Below are 19,425 nucleotides of genomic sequence, written 5' to 3'. Positions count from 1 at the left end.
TTAAAGAGAAATCTGATCCCTCAAAATATCTTCTTAGTAACCACACGGAAACAAGCAATCTCCAAAAGAAAATGGAGTCAACTACAAAGGAAACAACTATTCTACAAGAAACTGTTTATCCACGTATTAAAGAGGTACCTCTTTCACATTCTAAGCACACTCTTTCACCATTAGCAGGGGAATCCCTTGCTCAAACTTTCGAAAACAATATGGAGGAAGCTCCATCCAATATGGTCATCACCTATTAATAACTCGGATGATGATGCCTCAGTTGATCCGCATCTAGTTGGAAGCACCAATGACCATTCACAAGGTTGTGAGCCACATGCTCAAATGACCACAACTAGACGAAGAAGATCAGTTAAGCCAACTCTAAAAGTTCATGAAATGGAGTGGACCATAGTTAAAGGAAGAGGAAAGCGTGTCCGGCCCACGAGGTCGACGTAACCGTAACTCCTAAAACTAGTAAGTTTTGTTTTACTCTCTAGCTTAATGTGTAATTCGGCTTTCTTTGTATTGCACAAGTTGTAATATTCTATGTATTCCATCAAACTTGTAACAAAGTATATAGTTTAAAATCCGTATCAGTCGCATTTACTTTAATGCATCAAATTAGTTCCAAAAAGAAAAGTAACCATTCACTACAAGAAAACCTGCGTTTTTCGACTGCTTTTTGCGACTAAAACAGTAGTCGGAAACAGTGACGACTAATTTCCGACTACTATGCGACTGAATAGCGACGAAGAAAAATTAGTCGTATATCAGTCGGAAAATAGGGACGGAGATGTTTAGTCGCATAACAGTCGTAAACTAACGACTGATCTACGACTATAACATGGTCGGGGAATATTTTTCGTTGATCAGTCGGAAAATTTGCGACTATTTTGCGACCGAATCTCAGTTCATAATTCAGTCGCTAAGTAGTCGGGAAAAACAGGTACAACACGTGGTAAACATTGTTTTGTCGGTGCACCAAATTTTTATCTGCAGTCGAAATTTAGTCGCTAATTAGTCGGAATATTTTCTATATATATATATACAGGCTATTATCGTTTACTTCTCTTCTCACTCGTACAGAGCACGAAAAAAAAATAGCAAAAAAAAACTAGCGTTATATGTTGTCATATAATGTCCGGAAATTACAATTATTCAAATTTTCGAGAGTGGATGTACAAGAGGATCGATGAGGAGACTGGAAAACTTTCGGAAGAGTTCATAGCGGGGGTGGAACATTTATGACATTCGCTAACAGTCAGTCTCTAACACAAAGTAATGGCGGTAAGTTTTTCTGCCCGTGTACTATTTGTCAAAACGATAAATTTCTCACGTGAACAAAAATTTGGAGACATATATATAATAGAGGATTTATGCCAGACTATTATGTTTGGTATAAACATGGAGAAGAAATTGATATTGCATTAGGAACGAGTTATGTTGACCCGACACATTTAAGTGGTAGTGATCAAGAAGTTGGTAATGAGGATAATTATGTAGATATGGTGAATGATGCATTTCGTGATAATGTGAGTTTTGATAACTATCAACATGATGATAGTTATCAGAATTAGTAGATCCGCAACGCAAACATTAGAAGAAGATCTATGATTTGTTAGAAGGAGCACAAAATCCTTTGTATGATGGTTGTCGTGAAGGGCAGTCACAGTTATCCTTAGCTGCTCGGGTCTTGCAAAACAAGGCAGATTATAATCTGCGTGAAAAATGTGTGGATTCAGTATGTCAAATATTGACAGACTATTTACCAGAAGGAAACACAACAATCGATTGACACTACGAGACCGAGAAGTTGATGCGCAATTTAGGGCTCCCATATCATACAATTGATGATGTTTGTATTAACAATTGTATGATCTTCTGGAAAGAAAATGAAAGGTGGGAAGAGTGCCAATTTTGTGGTGCAGCAAGATGGAAGCCTAGGGACAAAAGACGCAGAACCAAAGTACCATATAGTCGTATGTGGTATCTACCTATAGCTGACAGGCTAAAGAGAATGTATCAGAGCAAGAAGACAGCAGCGTCAATGATGCGGCGGGGGAAATGTGTCATCCATCTGATGCGGCGGAATGGAAACATTTTCAAGATATACATTCCCAGTTTGCCGAAGAACCTCGTAACGTTTATCTTGGATTATGTACTGATGGATTCAATCCGTTTGGGATGTCTCGTAATCATTCACTGTGGCCCGTGATCCTAACTCCATATAAACTACCCCCTGATATGTGCATGAATACAAAGTATTTGTTTCTTACAATTCTGAATTCTGGGCCAAATCATCCGCGAGCTAGTCTTGATATCTTCCTGAAACCTTTGATCGAGGAGTTAAAAGAATTGTGGTCAACTGGGGTTGAAGCATACGATGTGTCCTTAAATCAAAATTTTAATCTAAAAGCTGTGTTACTATGGACGATAAGCGATTTTCCAGCGTATGGCATGCTATAAGGATGGACGACCCATGGTAAATTGGCTTGTCCAATTTGCATGGAAGATACAAATGCTTTTTATCTACCTAATGGAAGAAAGACTTGTTGGTTTGATTGTCACCGCAGATTTCTTCCTCGTGATCATCCACTGAGAAAGAATAGAAAGGACTTCTTGAGAGGAAAAAGCGCGGTAAATGAATTTCCATTTATCTTATTCGGTTGTATCTTGAGTTAATCAAGCGGCATTTGTTCTTTGAAAACCGAATTCAGAGACTCATACGTCGAGGATATATGTAAGACATTCGATTCTACTTAGCAAAATTGAGTGAACCATAGGAAATTTCGTCGTACTGATCTTGTGAACTTCATACCCTCTATGCGTTTTTTCTTCTTAGAAAAAATGGGGCTTTACCAAACAGAAGTAATCATTCCTCTAGAAAAGTAACGTAAAAAACAGCCGAATTTGTCCAAAAAAATAAATATATAAGGCAAAGCCCAGTTTGAGAAGCACAGCCTTTGTAAAACAAATATGTGAAGCAACTTCGACAGTAGTAAACCAGCTTTGATCGGTGACATGAGTTACAAATTATTAAGTTTGATTTATGCCAATAACTCAAAAATGTTACCAATCATGATTAATTTTTTTGTTTTTTGAGTTTGTGTTTGAGTTATAATGTGTGATCATTGAAGTATAATTTTGAGTTATCTCCTTTGTAAAATTGGTAAATCAAATAATTAATCAGCGTCAAGCAATTTTGTATGTATTAGAAGTTGAGGTGGTAGTTATTTTGTTTTCTGTGGATTATCGTACGGTTATTTTTTTTTAACAATTAAATATTTTAATTGCATGGTAATCTTTCCTCACGTTTACTTTCCTTCACTTCTTAACCATTAAAAAAAAACCACGTAACTATTTACTAGTTAGTCAAAAAAATTTATAAACTAGGTGAATAGTTTCCGCGCAAGCGCGGAGCCGGCTACATTATAGGTGTATTGTATAGTTTTGTTTACGGGATTTTATTGTTTGTTTGTTTTTTTTCTATAATGTGATGGATGGAACTTTGGAAATTACATAGGTAGGTTGATGAGTTTGATATAAGAATGAACGACGAAGTCATATGTTGATATTTTCATATCTTATATGTTCAAAGTTGAGGGTGATAAAACTTGTTAGTGTTTACTTAGTTATTTGTTTGTATATAAATGAAATAGTGCATGGAAAAAGATAATAAATTTTGATTTAAAAATTTAACATTTTAAATAAACATAAAATAAAATTTTCCTCTTATTTCACCAATTGTTTTTAGAAAAACATAGAATTGTAATATATTGAAAAAAACTTATAACATTTTTAGAATTACATACGTAGAAAATTATTTTATTTATATATTTTTTTTTCTGGACTTTGGTATAGATGATTTGGGGTTGACAAAAAAGTCTGAAATACGGCCCAATATAATTTCTTTTTAAAAGCAGGGCTTTAAAATGTTAGGGTTTCAAAATAACTGGACTTTGAATCTGTGGTTTAGTCTGATACTGAGAAAACTGTTAGGACTTCAACTCCTCTTTTTCTCTCTGTCGGGAATGTGGTAACTAATTTCCCGATTCATGTAGGTAAAATTGTTTCTTATTTTTTGAGATTGAAAAACGTAGATTAATTTTAAGCATGATTGATGAGAGGTTTACTTGCATCAACTTTGTCTGTCGTGGGTGTTGAGTTTCGTCGGTGCCAGATGTTAGACCTGCAAGAGAGAAGGTCTAAATATGTTAATTTCGTGTTTTGTTTTTTCTTCTCTCGTGTTTTGTGGGTTCCACTCTTTGCTCAGGCTGTACAAAAGATGAAGTCTGGCTAGGCCGTCTCACTTCTCCGAACTATTCCCTTGATCAACCTCCCACCAACATCTATCTTCTGATTCTGTCTTGAAGTCGAGGAGCTTCCAGAAAGATTAGCTTCCATCTGCTGTTCCGCTTGGAATGGAGAGTTCTGAAATGCCGCATAAAAAACATATTGGCAAATGACTAATGATTGTCAACAACTATAATTATACTAAATAGAAAAAAAATCAAGGTTTTTTGTTCTGCACAAACTAAAAGCTTACAACAGAGTTGTCACGGTCTTTTTTCAGGAGCAAGATCTTTTTCTTCCCAGAAACCATAGTCAATGCAATCCTTGGGAGATAGCTATCCATGACAGAGGCTAAAGTTGCGTAGATGAAAAAATAGATCAGAAACACAGTGGATTTTTTAAGAATAAGGAAAATATGGGATAAGTTGTTGACTAATTACCAGTTTCAGTTGCTGGTATGTCATTCCACTTGAATTTGCCTGATTGTAATCTTGCTTGAAGCTGCCAAATATGGTATGTTACCAGTTTCTAGGTTTGTGTTCGCAATCACTTGGAGATTGCGAACAGTCTAATCTTAACTGGAGATTGATCTCAGGAGCACCCGTGATGACTTCATCAATAATGGTCAGTGAGATGAAATGAATGATCAGTTATCTTGTACATGCTTGAGCACGTATCAACCTCAAAATGATCGACTTTCACAATGGAACCTGCTTTCAAAGATGGTCTGTAATGATTAGCACGTCCGACGGGAGTAAACCCATGAATCACGGAATCTGCAAATAATATTATTCAACAAAGAATAAGGAAATCAATTAAAACAATTATGTTAAAGAAGTGTGATAGACCGAAGATTAACTTATCTTTTCATCAAGAAAGAGAACCGGGATTCCCACAAACTCCATGTCTTTCTTGAAGTTCAGGGAATCCCAGAAGCGGAGGAAGCCAGAGGCTATGCTCTGACTACTACGACCAAGACGGAGAGACTCGAAGGTTGAGTGACGGACGCCGTGACGCCGGTTTGAGGGACTGGAGAGGCAGAGAGAAACATTTTTCTAGAAGATGGTTAAAGCTAAGAGGAATCAATGAGTTTTGTGGAGATGCTGACTGGGTTCATCAAAGATGAAAATCATATATATAGGGTTAACAGAGGGGCTACAAATTAGTGTGGGAACTGAAATTCGCACTGTCGATTTCCATTTAAATAAGGAAATTTAGGAAAACCCTAATTTCCCAGAGGTTCCGGATATCTGCTAAACCACACGCCAAGCAATCAGAACACGAAATAAAGACAAGAAAAATAAGAAATCGAAAAGAGAGCAAAATAGATCTTATTCCGAATCCGCGTTTGAGCGTTACAACAAGGTAAGAGCCTGGGTTACGAGAGCTATCGGCGAGATTCCTAGTTCTAAAACCCTAATACCGCAAGACCTAATTGAGTCGCAGCTCGAATAACAAAAACAGAAAGTTACCTAAAATTTCTCTAAGTGCTAAGTTTGCTCTGAAAAAGTTCTCCCTTTGTGCATCTCGCTTAGGACTCCTTATATACTCCTCCAAGGTCGGTTTTAGCTTTTCCCTTCCTGCCCTTAAGCCGTCTTAAGTGAAAAATGGAGATATTCCATTTTCTCCGATCTTCATGTTTATCCGCGGAAACTTAACATTTTTTTTCGGAAACTTATCTTTATATTTACGTTTTTATAAAATAAAAACATAAACCGCCATAGTATCTACGAGCTCATTATTAAAGAATCGTAAGTGGGCTTGTAGTCGCATTTTAGACCTCGTTGGGCCATCTTTCGACATGAAATGTTTGTTACGATTTTCTTTTGGACAAAAACAAGTTCTCGCGGTTTTTATCGTAAAGTTTCAACAGTAACTTTGATCGGAATAATGTGAGAAATGATATGGTCGTGGTACATGGGAGCTAGTATTGAGAAACAGACGAGAATGCATGGATTTGGGTCGTACCTGTTGATCGATGCCCGAGACAGTTCGGTCGCTCCGTAGCAACCGAACGAAAGGTTTGGTCGGTTGCTACGCGGCGACCTTGTTTGGACCCTGTTCAGATGTTTTATGAACGTGTTCCTAGACTATGGGTGTTTAGTTTCGATGGATCAGCCGAGATTAGTGCAAGATTTCACCGCAAAGTTCTTCGTAAAGGTTTCTTTACGAATATTACTTTTCGTAAAAGTGTTCATGCTGATTTTTACGGATATTTGGATGTTAACTTCGTTGTGTCCGTTTTTTACCCCAACAGTTAGCTCTCCAGCCCGTTAGAATCGTGGATTACGATGAGATTCTAGCGCGCGGTTTGGCGAATTAGGCAAGACAGGCGTATTGGACGAATTTTATACCCAAGGATCCGCAGACAAATAGTTACTTTTAATGCTTATAAGAAGGAATGTAACTTTCCTCATAATTTTCACTCACTTATTCTCATAAGAAGTTTCTTTGAGAAACTTTTTCCCTCTCCTTCTTCTTCTCTTTTTTTTCTTGAAGTTTAAAAGATGTCTAGCAGAAAAAAGGCTTCGAAAAGAGGTACCTCCCGCGGTTCTTCGTCCGAAGATGTTCACATGATGACATTCTTATCCCGAAGGCCGAGTCCGTGCCTCACTCGATAGATCCTGCCGATGGTGACGCGTACTGGATAGCGAGATATGGTTCGATTACTCCCCCTAGCGAGAAGTCATTTCCTGTAATGAGCCAGCATTTGGTCGAAAAAGGCGCGCCGAGCAGAAGCACTAGTGAATTCCTTAAGGCAGTTCGGGCGTTATGCCGGATTTCAGACGCGGTAGAGTTTCGAATTCCTTGTCGAGGGGAAAGTGCTGATAATCCCCCGGAGGGTTACTTTACCTGCTACGAGACATTCTTGGTGCGCTGTCGTCTGTGGTTTTTGATCCCTGAAATCATAGTCCGTGTGTTGGACCATTTCGAGGTATCAATAAGCCAGCTGAATCCCACCAGTTTTCAACATCTTATTGGCGTCGTGATCCTGAGCTATGAGCATGGACTCTCTCTTACCACTGAGCACTTTGAAGCGATTTTTAGGCTGCGACTTGTTTCAAAACCGCACCTCTACCGGTTGGTCCCTCGGAAATATATGACGGTGATTAAGGGGCTTATTTCTAACTCGTGGACAAAGTTCTTCTTCTTTGTCCGTATAAACGCTGCATCCGTCGAAGAAAATTGTATCCCATTGTTTCAGAGCAAGCCGAATGATAGTCCCTTCATCAGCCTGCTTTTCCTATTCCCCGAAGACGTGATCGAAAAGAGGGATCTCCTCAGGAACGGTCTGTTTTTCTGGACCTTCTTTACGCCGAGGAGAGCCTGCAAGGCGTTGAGACTCGTGCATCCTGATCTTGGAGTGGGCATAGAAGCGGATAGTGATTCTGAGTCCGATGATCCTACTTCTTGCGACGTTCCCGCGGAGGAGACGAACGTGAGGTCCTCTAAGGGTAAAGGCATTGATCTTGGTGATATAGAGTATTCCGTAGATGACTCTATTCTTCCAGGATGGGATCCAGACCTTGCTTATGGTGATGGTAGTGGTTCGAGCGAGGTACCTATTCCGGATTTTGACGAGTTCTTTGCTGGTTTAGCCTCGAGTTTTGATCCTCCTTCGTCCTTGGACGAATCGGGAAGATCCAAGGTAGTCTGATATTAGGAGTTTTCAAGGCTCCTAAGGCAAATGTTGTAGTATAGTGTTTGTCGAACCAGTTCTGAGGGATATCAAAGCACTGAGAATGCAAGTACTCACTTAATCTAAGTGCAACCAATGATTTAGATGGGTTTTAAGCTATGACTAAAACTAGAAAGCAATAACAGAATGATACTTTCTTGACTAAGGGAAAATAGAACTCATGGGCATAGGGATTAGACCTTGGGTGATCAAGTATCGAACTAAGGACAAACGATCAATCAAACTATCAACCTTAAGCCTAGACATAATTCTAAGCAAGCTCTATGTCTAGATGAATGCTCATTTGCTAACATATCTCAAACATCAAATGTCTTTGGTTGAATAATATGAAAGCAATCATTACTAACAAGTCTATTAGCTATCTTAGCATCTTTAACAACAAATATCTTTGGCAAAGTATACTAAAAGCCTAGAAGAGTTGTCTCAGGCATTTCATCAAACACCTTTCGGGTGGGAAATGCCTATTGATCAACTTTTGAGTGGCCAACTCAGAAGATGCATTAGAAATACTCTACTAGCAAGGAACAAGAATGATCTACACTAAAACATCCTAGAACTAACATAATCACCCTTAATCTCCCTAACTCATGAATTCAAAAGGTGATTACTCACTAATCTCCATGATTTCTCTTAAACCCATATTGGATTTCAGATTAATCATGTAGAGAAATAGATAAGAAATCAACAATAACACAAGAACATAACAATCAAAATCCAAGAGATGAACTTCTCAAGAGAGTTTTTGTGTATTTCTCAATTGATCAAAAGATCCTCAGCCTCTGGTGGCTACCAAAGATCTTTAAAACATAGGTTTTTCCAAGTACAAAACGTCCAAAATAAATTGCAAAAAGGTCCTTGAGAAATCATGATTTTCGGCAGCAGAACAACGCGGAGCGACTTGCAGGTGTCGCTCCGGGAAGTCGCTCCAGGGCCGATGGTCGCGAGCGACTTTGGTGTGTCGCTCCAACAGGTCACTCTGGATCGGGAGCGACCTTGGTAGTTCGCTCTGAGAGGTCGCTCCAGGGTCATTTAAGACTGTTCGGAGTAATGAGAACGCGAGCGACTTCATGGCGTCGCTTTAGGAAGGTCGCTTTGAGAGGTGGGACACAGCGACTTCGTGATGTCGCTCCGGGAGGTCGCTCCCATGCTCTGATCGTCTAATGATCACCTTTTTCACCTCCTTTGAGCTCCAGATGCATCCAAATGTCCCCAAGAACTCCATGTGGCACTCCAGTACCTAATAGAGACTCACGTATGCAAAATGCAACCTAAACATGTCTAAATCCTAATCTCTATGATGAAAATGTTTATGAATGAATGGATAAAACAATGCAAATATGCAAGATATCAACTCCCCCAAACTTGTTCTTTTACTTGTCCACAAGTGAACTTTCTAGAACTCATAGGGAGAGAGGTTTGAAGATGGGAGCTCTTAGCCAAGAGAAACACAACTAGCACTCAATTCAACATCTAATCCAACATGAGCACACTCTCTTATTACACTCTAGCTTCTCTAGGCCTATCTCAACTCCTTTTTGCCCTTATACTCATCATCAAGCATCCACACATTCAAATCAACCAACTCTCACATTCATTAAGCATAAGACATCAAGTGAATTCTTGCAAATGGTCAGTTGGTCCAAGTCATTTGGTTGGGTAAGGGAAGGCTTTTAGTCAAGTGAGTCAAGAGGTTCAAAATATATGATCTTTAAGGTGGTTTACTCTCAAAACAAGTAGCCTTGACATTGCACATAATATATCTAAGAAAGGGACCAACTCATGCATACAATGCTCAATCTCCATTGTTCTACCCTTTTCCCAAACATACAAGTTACACAATCATTCCCAAATGTCAAACCCAACTCACATCTCTCACCAAAAGATCCTAAGAACATTAACTCCTTCTCTTTGAAATCTACGAAGGATTTTTCACAACCTCAAAACATTACTTAGCTCCTAACAACTTTGCTAGCCCCCTTTTTCTTTCTTTTTCTTTTCTTTTCATATATTTTTTTTTTCTTTTTTTTTTTTTTAGATGGGGGCCAAGACTTTTCATAACTTGAGCTAGAGGTTTTTCTACTTATCCCAATAAGACAATTCACTTAAACACAAAGAGTCATTTCTTTTCCTTTTTCATTGCTCCCAAATCATAGTCACAACTCTCACCCCCCACCTATAGCTAGACAATAGAGTGCCTAATCTAGCAAGAATGAAGATCAAGCATTGTCGTTCCCGATACTCTCAACATTATGCACATGTAAGACTTTCCGAAGAAGGCCTCACTCATCAAACAATGAAAGCTTAAAAGGAGGGAAAGGTTTTGGGAGTGGTCTACCACTAGATTTTGTCAAAATAAGATTGGCATAAAAGATGTGACAACTCAGGTGTGTATAGCCATGACTCAGTACACAAGGGACCATGAGCAAGAAGCATTAAGTTCGTTCAGTTCAAATAAGGTTGTAGTTGGCTTCAAATACTGAGTTTCAGCAACTAATGAGATTCAGGAAGAGTCTTCAAGGCTCGAAGCATACAAGTGTTTTTGAGGGGTGCAAAAGCTACTCAGGTGCAGCGTAGTGTTCTTTACAATGCATTTAAAATCATTGATCCCAATGCAAGTGAATGCAACCTATATGATTTTTTTTTTTTTTTTTTTTTTTTTTTTTTTTTTGCTAAAAAGTATGTATGCAAGACTCAATAAAAGATCATCAAAGCAAATATGGTCAAATAATTGGTACCTCCCCCAAACTTAAATGACACAGTCTCTGTGTTGTCAAGTAGAGAGAGATACCCAAAAGAGAAAGCTAATATGCAAAAATGAAATGGTATATACAAGGGAAAGTAGAGAAGTACCTCAAGTGGAAAGTGGAGAAGGAGGATCCTTCTCAATGTATGGGTCTCCACAAGTGATGGTTCCACAATACTCAACATCCAGTGGAGGCTGAATTGGGTAAGAGACAGCTTTGTTGACATTGAGGAGTGTGACCTTCTTGTTGGCGAAATCGATGCAAGCACCCACGGTAGTAAGGAATGGTGTGCCCAGGATCAATGGAACTCTCTTCTCAGTTGACATCTTTAAGACAGTGAGGTCTATAGGGATGGTGCAAGATCCAATCTTCAAAGGGAAATCCTTGATGAGACCAATCGGGGTAGTAGAAGAAGAATCCCCAAACGTGAGAGAGGAAGTATCGTGCTCCATGTGTTCAATCTCAAGACTCTTCACCATCTCCATTGAGATCACATTCACAGTTGCACCAGAATCAACAAGAGCATCATCAAAGGTGAGCTTACCAAGGGAGCAAGACAAGGTGAACTTCCCTTGGGATTCTAGTTTAGGGAGAGACTTTGGTGTGATGGCTGGATCAAGTTTCAAAGTTGAAATGTTGAGAAGCTCTGCTACTTCTGCTTGGTGGTCTACAATGTCCTTGATGAGCATCATTTGGACATGAGCCTCACGCATACCCGAGATCTCTGGAAGCTTAACTCCAATATCACTTAAGTCTTTTCTGAACTTGGAAATCACCTTCTTTTGAGTTTTGGTGAGGACCCTTTGTGGAAATGGGAGCTTGTCATAGGGTGACTGCTCAACCTCAATGGTGTCCTCCAGCTTGACCCCTTTCAGCTTCTGGGTAGCTCTCTTCGCAACTGGTTTCTCAGCCATGGGTGCATCTCCCTTCAAAATCTTTACTTCAACCATTTTGTTAGCTTCCTCCACAATCTTTGTTTCAGCTGTTGCTACAATCAGATGCTGAACCTGTTCAATCTCAGCTCCAAACACCAATCTTTCAATTTCATCTACCTCTTTCTTGTGGTTACTCAATTCAATCCCTGAAGAAGTTGTAGAGAGGACAACATTGCAATACTCCTTGGGTTTTTGCTCAGATTTTCCAGGTAGAGACCCTTGCTGGCGATTCTGGTGAGTTGTCATGGAAGCAAACTGGTTTTCCAAAGCCCTGAACTTGTTGTTGAGCTCATTGTAACTTCCATCAATCTTGGAGTGAAGGTTCTTCAACTCATATCCAACCTGCTTTTCACTTCTAGTCTGAGACTCCAAGATCTGTTTCAGTAGAACATCAGTGCTGCTTTCCTGAGGAGTAGAGGTAGAAGGATTAGGTTGTTGTTGAGAAGACTGGTTCCCTTTGTTGGAGAAACCAGGAGGAGAGTTTTGCTGAGGCTGATAGTTGCCTTGCTGGTTGTTCCTAGGCGGATAACCACTCTGTTGGTTGTTAGGATAGGATTTCTGTTGGTAGTTGTTGTACTGAAAGTTGGGCTCTTTCTTGTACCAGCTACCATTGTTGTTGATGAAACACAACTCTTCTTGCCCTTCCAAACCCTCAACTTCATGGACAACATGTGTTGCTTCTTGGTTTGGGTTACCAACAAAGTGCAGCTGCTCTTGTGTGGCTTTATCAGCAAGGAGGATGTCTATCTTATCCTGGAGAGTTTGATCTCTTTTTCTCGTCTGCTTATCATCACCCCTACTGCCCCTGTCGTGATCTGCACTGTAGACTGCATCACTCTTCACCATGTTGTCAACCAACTCTTCTGCATCATCTTCAGTTCTTCCTAAGAAGAACCTATTGCTAGCTGTATCCAATCTGGCTCTGTACTTAGGAAGGGCACCTCTGTAGAAGGTACTGAGCAAGCTCTCCTTAGAGAAACCATGATGTGGGCATTTGGTTTGATAGCCTTTGAATCTCTCCCAGGCTTCACTGAATCCTTCCAAGTTCTTCTGTTGGAAACTGGAGATCTCATTTCTCAGCTTAGCAGTTCTTGAGGATGAGAAGAATTTCTCCAAGAATGCTCTGTTGCACTCATCCCAAGTAGTGATAGAGTCGCTGGGTAGAGACTTCTCCCACTGACGTGCCTTATCCCCCAAAGAGAAAGGGAATAACTTCAGCTTTAAGGCATCCTCTGACACACCATTGATTTTTGACAACCCATAGTAGCTGTCGAACCTGTCCAAGTGATCGAATGGGTCCTCTAAAGCCAAGCCATGATATTTGTTGTTCTCGATCACATTGAGGAGTCCGGACTTGACCTCAAAGTTGTTGGCTGCCACAGCCGGTGCTCGGATTCCCAGTCTGTGACCATGAATGTTGGGCCGGTCATAAGTACCAATGGGTCGAGCTGCCCGCGGTTGGTGTTCTGCCCCTTGCGGTGGATCTGCCATATCAATATCTAATCTCTGCAAGTGGGCTTGTTGTTCTTCTTCTCTTCTAGATCTAGCACACTCCCTCTCAAAAGCTCTGATGTCTGCTACTATTGGAACTAGGTTTGATGGACCCCTGCTCCTCAAGTTCATACACCTGAAAGTGAAAGGTAGGTGAAGAAGAAGAATCAGTAACAAAACAAAATTAAAATGACTTAGTCTCAAGCAAGTGACTAAATCTCAATGTTTAAATCTACTCAGAATTTGGCAACGGCGCCAATTTGATATTAGGAGTTTTCAAGGCTCCTAAGGCAAATGTTGTAGTATAGTGTTTGTCGAACCAGTTATGAGGGATATCAAAGCACTGAGAATGCAAGTACTCACTTAATCTAAGTGCAACCAATGATTTAGATGGGTTTTAAGCTATGACTAAAACTAGAAAGCAATAACAGAATGATACTTTCTTGACTAAGGGAAAATAGAACTCATGGGCATAGGGATTAGACCTTGGGTGATCAAGTATCGAACTAAGGACAAACGATCAATCAAACTATCAACCTTAAGCCTAGACATAATTCTAAGCAAGCTCTATGTCTAGATGAATGCTCATTTGCTAACATATCTCAAACATCAAATGTCTTTGGTTGAATAATATGAAAGCAATCATTACTAACAAGTCTATTAGCTATCTTAGCATCTTTAACAACAAATGTCTTTGGCAAAGTATACTAAAAGCCTAGGAGAGTTGTCTCAGGCATTTCATCAAACACCTTTCGGGTGGGAAATGCCTATTGATCAACTTTTGAGTGGCCAACTCAGAAGATGCATTAGGAATACTCTACTAGCAAGGAACAAGAATGATCTACACTAAAACATCCTAGAACTAACCTAATCACCCTTAATCTCCCTAACCCATGAATTCAAAAGGTGATTACTCACTAATCTCTATGATTCCTCTTAAACCCATATTGGATTTCAGATTAATCATGTAGAGAAATAGATAAGAAATCAACAATAACACAAGAACATAACAATCAAAATCCAAGAGATGAACTTCTCAAGAGAGTTTTTGTGTATTTCTCAATAGATCAAAAGATCCTCAGCCTCTGGTGGCTACCAAAGATCTTTAAAACATAGGTTTTTCCAAGTACAAAACGTCCAAAATAAATTGCAAAAAGGTCCTTGAGAAATCATGATTTTCGGCAGCAGAACAACGCGGAGCGACTTGCAGGTGTCGCTCCGGGAAGTCGCTCCAGGGCCGATGGTCGCGAGCGACTTTGGTGTGTCGCTCCAACAGGTCACTCTGGATCGGGAGCGACCTTGGTAGGTCGCTCTGAGAGGTCGCTCCAGGGTCATCTAAGACTGTTCGGAGTAACGAGAACGCGAGCGACTTCATGGCGTCGCTTTAGGAAGGTCGCTTTGAGAGGTGGGACACAGCGACTTCGTGATGTCGCTCCGGGAGGTCGCTCCCATGCTCTGATCGTCTAATGATCACCTTTTTCACCTCCTTTGAGCTCCAGATGCATCCAAATGTCCCCAAGAACTCCATGTGGCACTCCAGTACCTAATAGAGACTCATGTATGCAAAATGCAACCTAAACATGTCTAAATCCTAATCTCTATGATGAAAATGTTTATGAATGAATAGATAAAACAATGCAAATATGCAAGATATCATAGTTGTGAAAGGATCACGCATAATCAACGGGGTTAGTATCTTTCTTCTTTAGGAACTTTACGAATAGAATCATGCGCTTCTTTTTTTTACATTAGTCATTTTTGTAGGGTCTGAACATGCTTGGCTCAGCCCTTGAGGCGAGCCACAGGGAGGCCATGGTTTACCGCTTCAAGGCAGAGAAAGTGGAAAAGGACCTTGCACGTATGCAAAACGAAATTTTAGAGCGAGATTCGAAGCTTGCCAAGGATCATGACAAGGCCGTCCGTCGAGCGGAAAGGAGAGGTAGGAGAGAGATCGTCGTGATGTGAAACCGTGCTTCTTAGTTCAAGACCGAGTATGGAAACCTTAAGGAGGCTTATTCCTTGGTAGGCGATTTTCGCGAGTGTCGTGGTTCAGTTGGTACCCTTTAGCAGACGCAGACAGACGACTTTGTTTTCAAGGATGAGATGGAAACCATGGAAGGCGGCATGAAGGATCATGCCCATGCTGAGGCACTTATTTCCCCGATCGACGGGAGGATTCAGAGATTCTGGGATCCCATCCCAGTTTCTCCCGATACGGAGGAGGTCACGGCCGAGGTTGCTGGTGATGATGAGGAAGTGGACTGTCCCGCGGGTGCATTCGGAGTTTCCATGTCCAGGGATTTTAACTTTGATCTGTGAGGATCGAAGTTAGTATTTGACGGGAAGAGGTTTCCCCCTATCTTGTGTTTATGGCCGAGTGAGGACTTTATTATTTGTATCTGGCCGAGTGTGGCCTTTATGTTGAGACTTTGTGTGGGCCTGTTTGGCCGCTTTGTTTTTATCGGGACTGGCCGTTAGTGGCTTCGAATCCCTACCATTTTGCGGTTTTATATATGATGGATATTTATCGAACTTCTTTGTTCTGAATATGTCTGAAATAAAAATGAATTGTCTTCTCATATTTAGTTCTAACGAGACGTTCAATCTGTTTGTTTGCTCGAGATATGAATTTTCGTAAAAATTATTTATTTATTTTTACAAAATTTCATGAACGTTAAGATATGGACGGAGAGACATGTTTTAGGATCTCGTATCATTTTTTACATATCATATCCTGAGATGTTAGAGACCAGTGTGCTGGGTTTAGGGCAAGACCTAGGTTTACTTTCGGTTTTAAGGTTTATGCGGTGACTAGCCGGCTATCGATTTTTCTGTTGCGATTTCAACCTGATTCGTACCGATTTAAAGTCCGCGATAGGTTCTCGGCTTATACGACTTGTATGGTATGAATCGATCATCTCTCCAGAGACAATTTTTAAGCCAACTGGAAGTGCTTGACAAAAATTTTGGATTTTTTTTATAGCGCGCTTTTATCCTTGTGTCGGATGTTTGAGGATCATTTCTTTTTTGAGAAGAATGATCAGGGTGCGTTCGTTTAAGACGACTGATGTGTTCATCGGGGCTAATTGACGAGCAGGATGTAAATATTCGTTGAAATTTTATGGTCGCGTCTGGACAGTTGTTCGTATAGTCTCGATTCTAACTTTGGCGACGTGTCGCTGTTATTTCGAAGACTATACATATGTTTTAAGCTCTAAAAGGTTTGCGGATGTTTTGCGATTTGGACCAGATATGACCGTTGACAAGAATTTAATGTTTGTAGAGATTTTTTGAGTGGCGGAAGCGTAAGAGTTCGTAAAATGCATATTGTAGTAAAAGTTTTAAAAGATCAGGTACAATAATGCATGTTTTAAAACTTGGGGGTATACGAGTTGAGGGGATAGCTGAACTCGTCTTTCGACGAGCTACCTACGTACCCCTTTCGAGGATCAAGCCATCTCGTAGTTCTAATTTATGCTGCAAGTGTTTTTTCTCGGCGGTTGGTGCTGTGTTGACCGCCTTAATCGTGGTGACTGTGGAAGGGTCTATGTCTTTGTCCGGATTTTTCTTTTCCGGTTGAGCGACAGCGTTGACTTCGGAATCAGACTGAGTTTCGATGTCCGAGGCGTTTGCTTCAGCAGACGATGTCGAGTCGTCTTTCTTTGAAGTGTTTTCGGCCGAAGGCTGAGCTAACTTCGTGTGTTTTCATTTTACCATCGCGGTAGTTGTAATTTGTCTTAACTTATGCTCTGCGAGAAAGCAAAGTCGCGACTGTTTCTGACAACCCCGACCCCGCTCTGGGTCGAGAATTTGATGCCCAGGTGATATGTAGACGGACCGACTTTCATGGCGTTCAGCCATGGGGTTCCCATGATCACATTATAGATGGCAGGATGATCAACCACCGGGAAGTCGATGATCTTTGTGACTTCCTTGGCCATGACTGCTAGCCGGATTGATCCGAGAGTCATTGATGTTTCGCCTGAAAAACCCGTCAATGGTTTTGGTGTTGGGGTAATTTCCCCGAGTTTAATGTTCATCCTGTTGAGAGTGTCACGGAAGATAAAATTAACCGTGGTCCCTGTGTCAATGAGGATTCTTGCGACCTCCAGATCTCGTATGACAAGATCTATGACGAGCGGATCGCAGTGAGGTTAATCGATTCCGCCGGCTTCGTCTTCCGTGAAAGTTATCGAGTTGCTTTGACCATCTCGGGGAGGAGACCATGTAGGCCAATTTGCACTTGACTTGGCCTTTTGCTGGCAAGCTTTGATGGCCGAGACCGTGTCATTGCACTACTGTGATCTTCCGATGATCATGTTCACTCTACGACGATTGTTATCATTTCCTTTGTCGTCCGATCTCCTTCCACGTTTATCCCCTGCTTGATTTCTGTGAGGAGAATTTTTTGCGGGTGGATTTTTGTCGGTCTTTGGAGGACGACCGGTTTCAAGGATGAGATCTTTAACGCTGGCTACTTCGAAGAGCTCTCCAGCTAATAGCTTTGCGGCCAGTCTCACTCCCAAGACTTTGCAGTTAGTCGTTGAGTGTCCTCGAGTCTGGTGGAACTTGCATAAGGTGTTTTCGTCGTATCCTGGATTGCGAGTCCATGTATTGCCTGAGGTTCTGCCTTGTTCTGAATTGACTGCGTAGTTATGCGCCCCTTGGAGTTCTTCCCCCTCGTGATGGACGTACTTGTCGTTACGAGAGTTTTTCTTTTTAGTCTTTTGGTCCGCATCTTTCGAGGACGTCTTTGTTGGCTTATGTTTTTGCGACAAAAATTTTGTTTCTTCTTCGATTATGATGTAGTCCGTTGCCTTGTGAAGGGCGTCTTGGATCGTTCATGGTTTGTCGAGGGTTATCAATTTTCTAAATTTTGACTTGTACCAGAGCGTTTTTCTGAGTGCGTCTATGGACACTTTGTCGCTTATTCCGCTAACCCTTGACCTAACCAGCTTGAATCGGCGTATGAACTCGCGGAGAGGTTCATCCTCCCTCTGGGATTGACTCCAGAGATCGACATCAGATGTTTATCTATCTATGAACATAGAATACTGTTTGAGAAATTCCGATGCGAGCTGGCGGAAACTTCCGATGGAGTTTCGCTTAAGACGTGTGAACCATTCGAGCTCCGCTCCTTCCAGATTTTTGACTAACAGACGGCAGTAGCCGGCGTCCTTTTCACTCTCCTTCAATCTGGCCCTTCCCATCGTGATATGGAAGGCTTGAAGGTGCGCTTTAGGATCAGTCGTACCATTGTATATTGGTACTTTGATTTTTCCCGGGTCAGATACCTTGGTATCAGAGATGCGAGTAGTGAAAGGTGTTTTCCGAGCTCCCTCAAGTAATCTATCGATCTCTGGGGCAGCGCTGGTAGCATGATGGATCTGGGATTTCACGGCCCTTACTTCTGCTGCAGCTTTAGTTATGTAATCGCGAGGGTCGCGTATGTCCGATTTTTCGCCAGCAGCTTTCCGAGCCTGTCGGCGTTTGCTGCGAGTAATCTCGGTTTGTTTTTCGGCTAACTCCTCCTGTTCGACCCAGTAGAGGTTTTCCTCTTCTTCCGTCATAGGTTTATCAAACGGAGAGTCTTCCCGAGCCGATCGGCTCCTGTTTCTTCTTGGATGTATGTCAGCGTCCTCTTCCGTATCGTTGGAAACGTCGCTGGGATCCAAGTCGACATGCTCGACTTCATCGACCTCTGTGTCCCTTGCGGGAGGTAGAGGGTTTGTGGAGTTCCGTTTCTCAGCAGGGGATGTTTCTCTGGGGTTTTGAACCGAAGGAGGTTCCCGCGACGTTCCAGGCCTGTAGAGTGGAGTTGTGAAGTCAAGTTTTCTTCCGCGGATTTTCGTAGACCCGCGAGGGAGGACTGCACGGGTTCTTACCGTTAAGGTTTTGACCTTTTTTGTCAAGGTATCCACGAGTTTTCCTGTTCTTCCGACTTCTTTTCGTAGGCGAAGAACATCTTTTTGAACTCCTCGAGCGTCGCGGCGTTAGCTGTCGCGTTGGCCGCAGAAACGGTCGCTGCTGGAGTGTTTTGATTGTCGTTTCTTCCTCCGTTGAGAGGAGTTTGCAAGTTATTTGTGTCGTCAGTTGTCATGTCTGGTTGAGCGTCTTGTGGCTGAGAGTTATATTGTTCCGTACCCCCCCCCCCCTCCTTATAGCGCCAATCTGTGGGAACCGAAATTCACACTGTCGATTTCCGTTTAAATAAGGAAAGTTAGGAAAACCCTAATTTCCCAGAGGTCCTGGATTTCTTCTAAACCACACG

General features: G+C 41.4%; 1 non-coding gene across 1 annotated transcript; it reads left to right on the top strand.

The window, feature by feature from the left end:
* Nucleotides 1-12,639: 12,639 nt before the first annotated feature.
* Nucleotides 12,640-12,746, top strand: LOC125586572. Its single transcript, XR_007323109.1, has one exon. It is a non-coding gene; the product is annotated as a small nucleolar RNA R71 (small nucleolar RNA).
* Nucleotides 12,747-19,425: the final 6,679 nt, after the last annotated feature.

Source organism: Brassica napus, chromosome C4, assembly GCF_020379485.1.
Source record: "Brassica napus cultivar Da-Ae chromosome C4, Da-Ae, whole genome shotgun sequence".
In the NCBI taxonomy this organism is placed as follows: Eukaryota; Viridiplantae; Streptophyta; class Magnoliopsida; order Brassicales; family Brassicaceae; genus Brassica; species Brassica napus.
The sequence above is the reverse complement of the archived record's forward strand: the minus strand, read 5'-3'. Positions and strand labels throughout refer to the sequence as shown.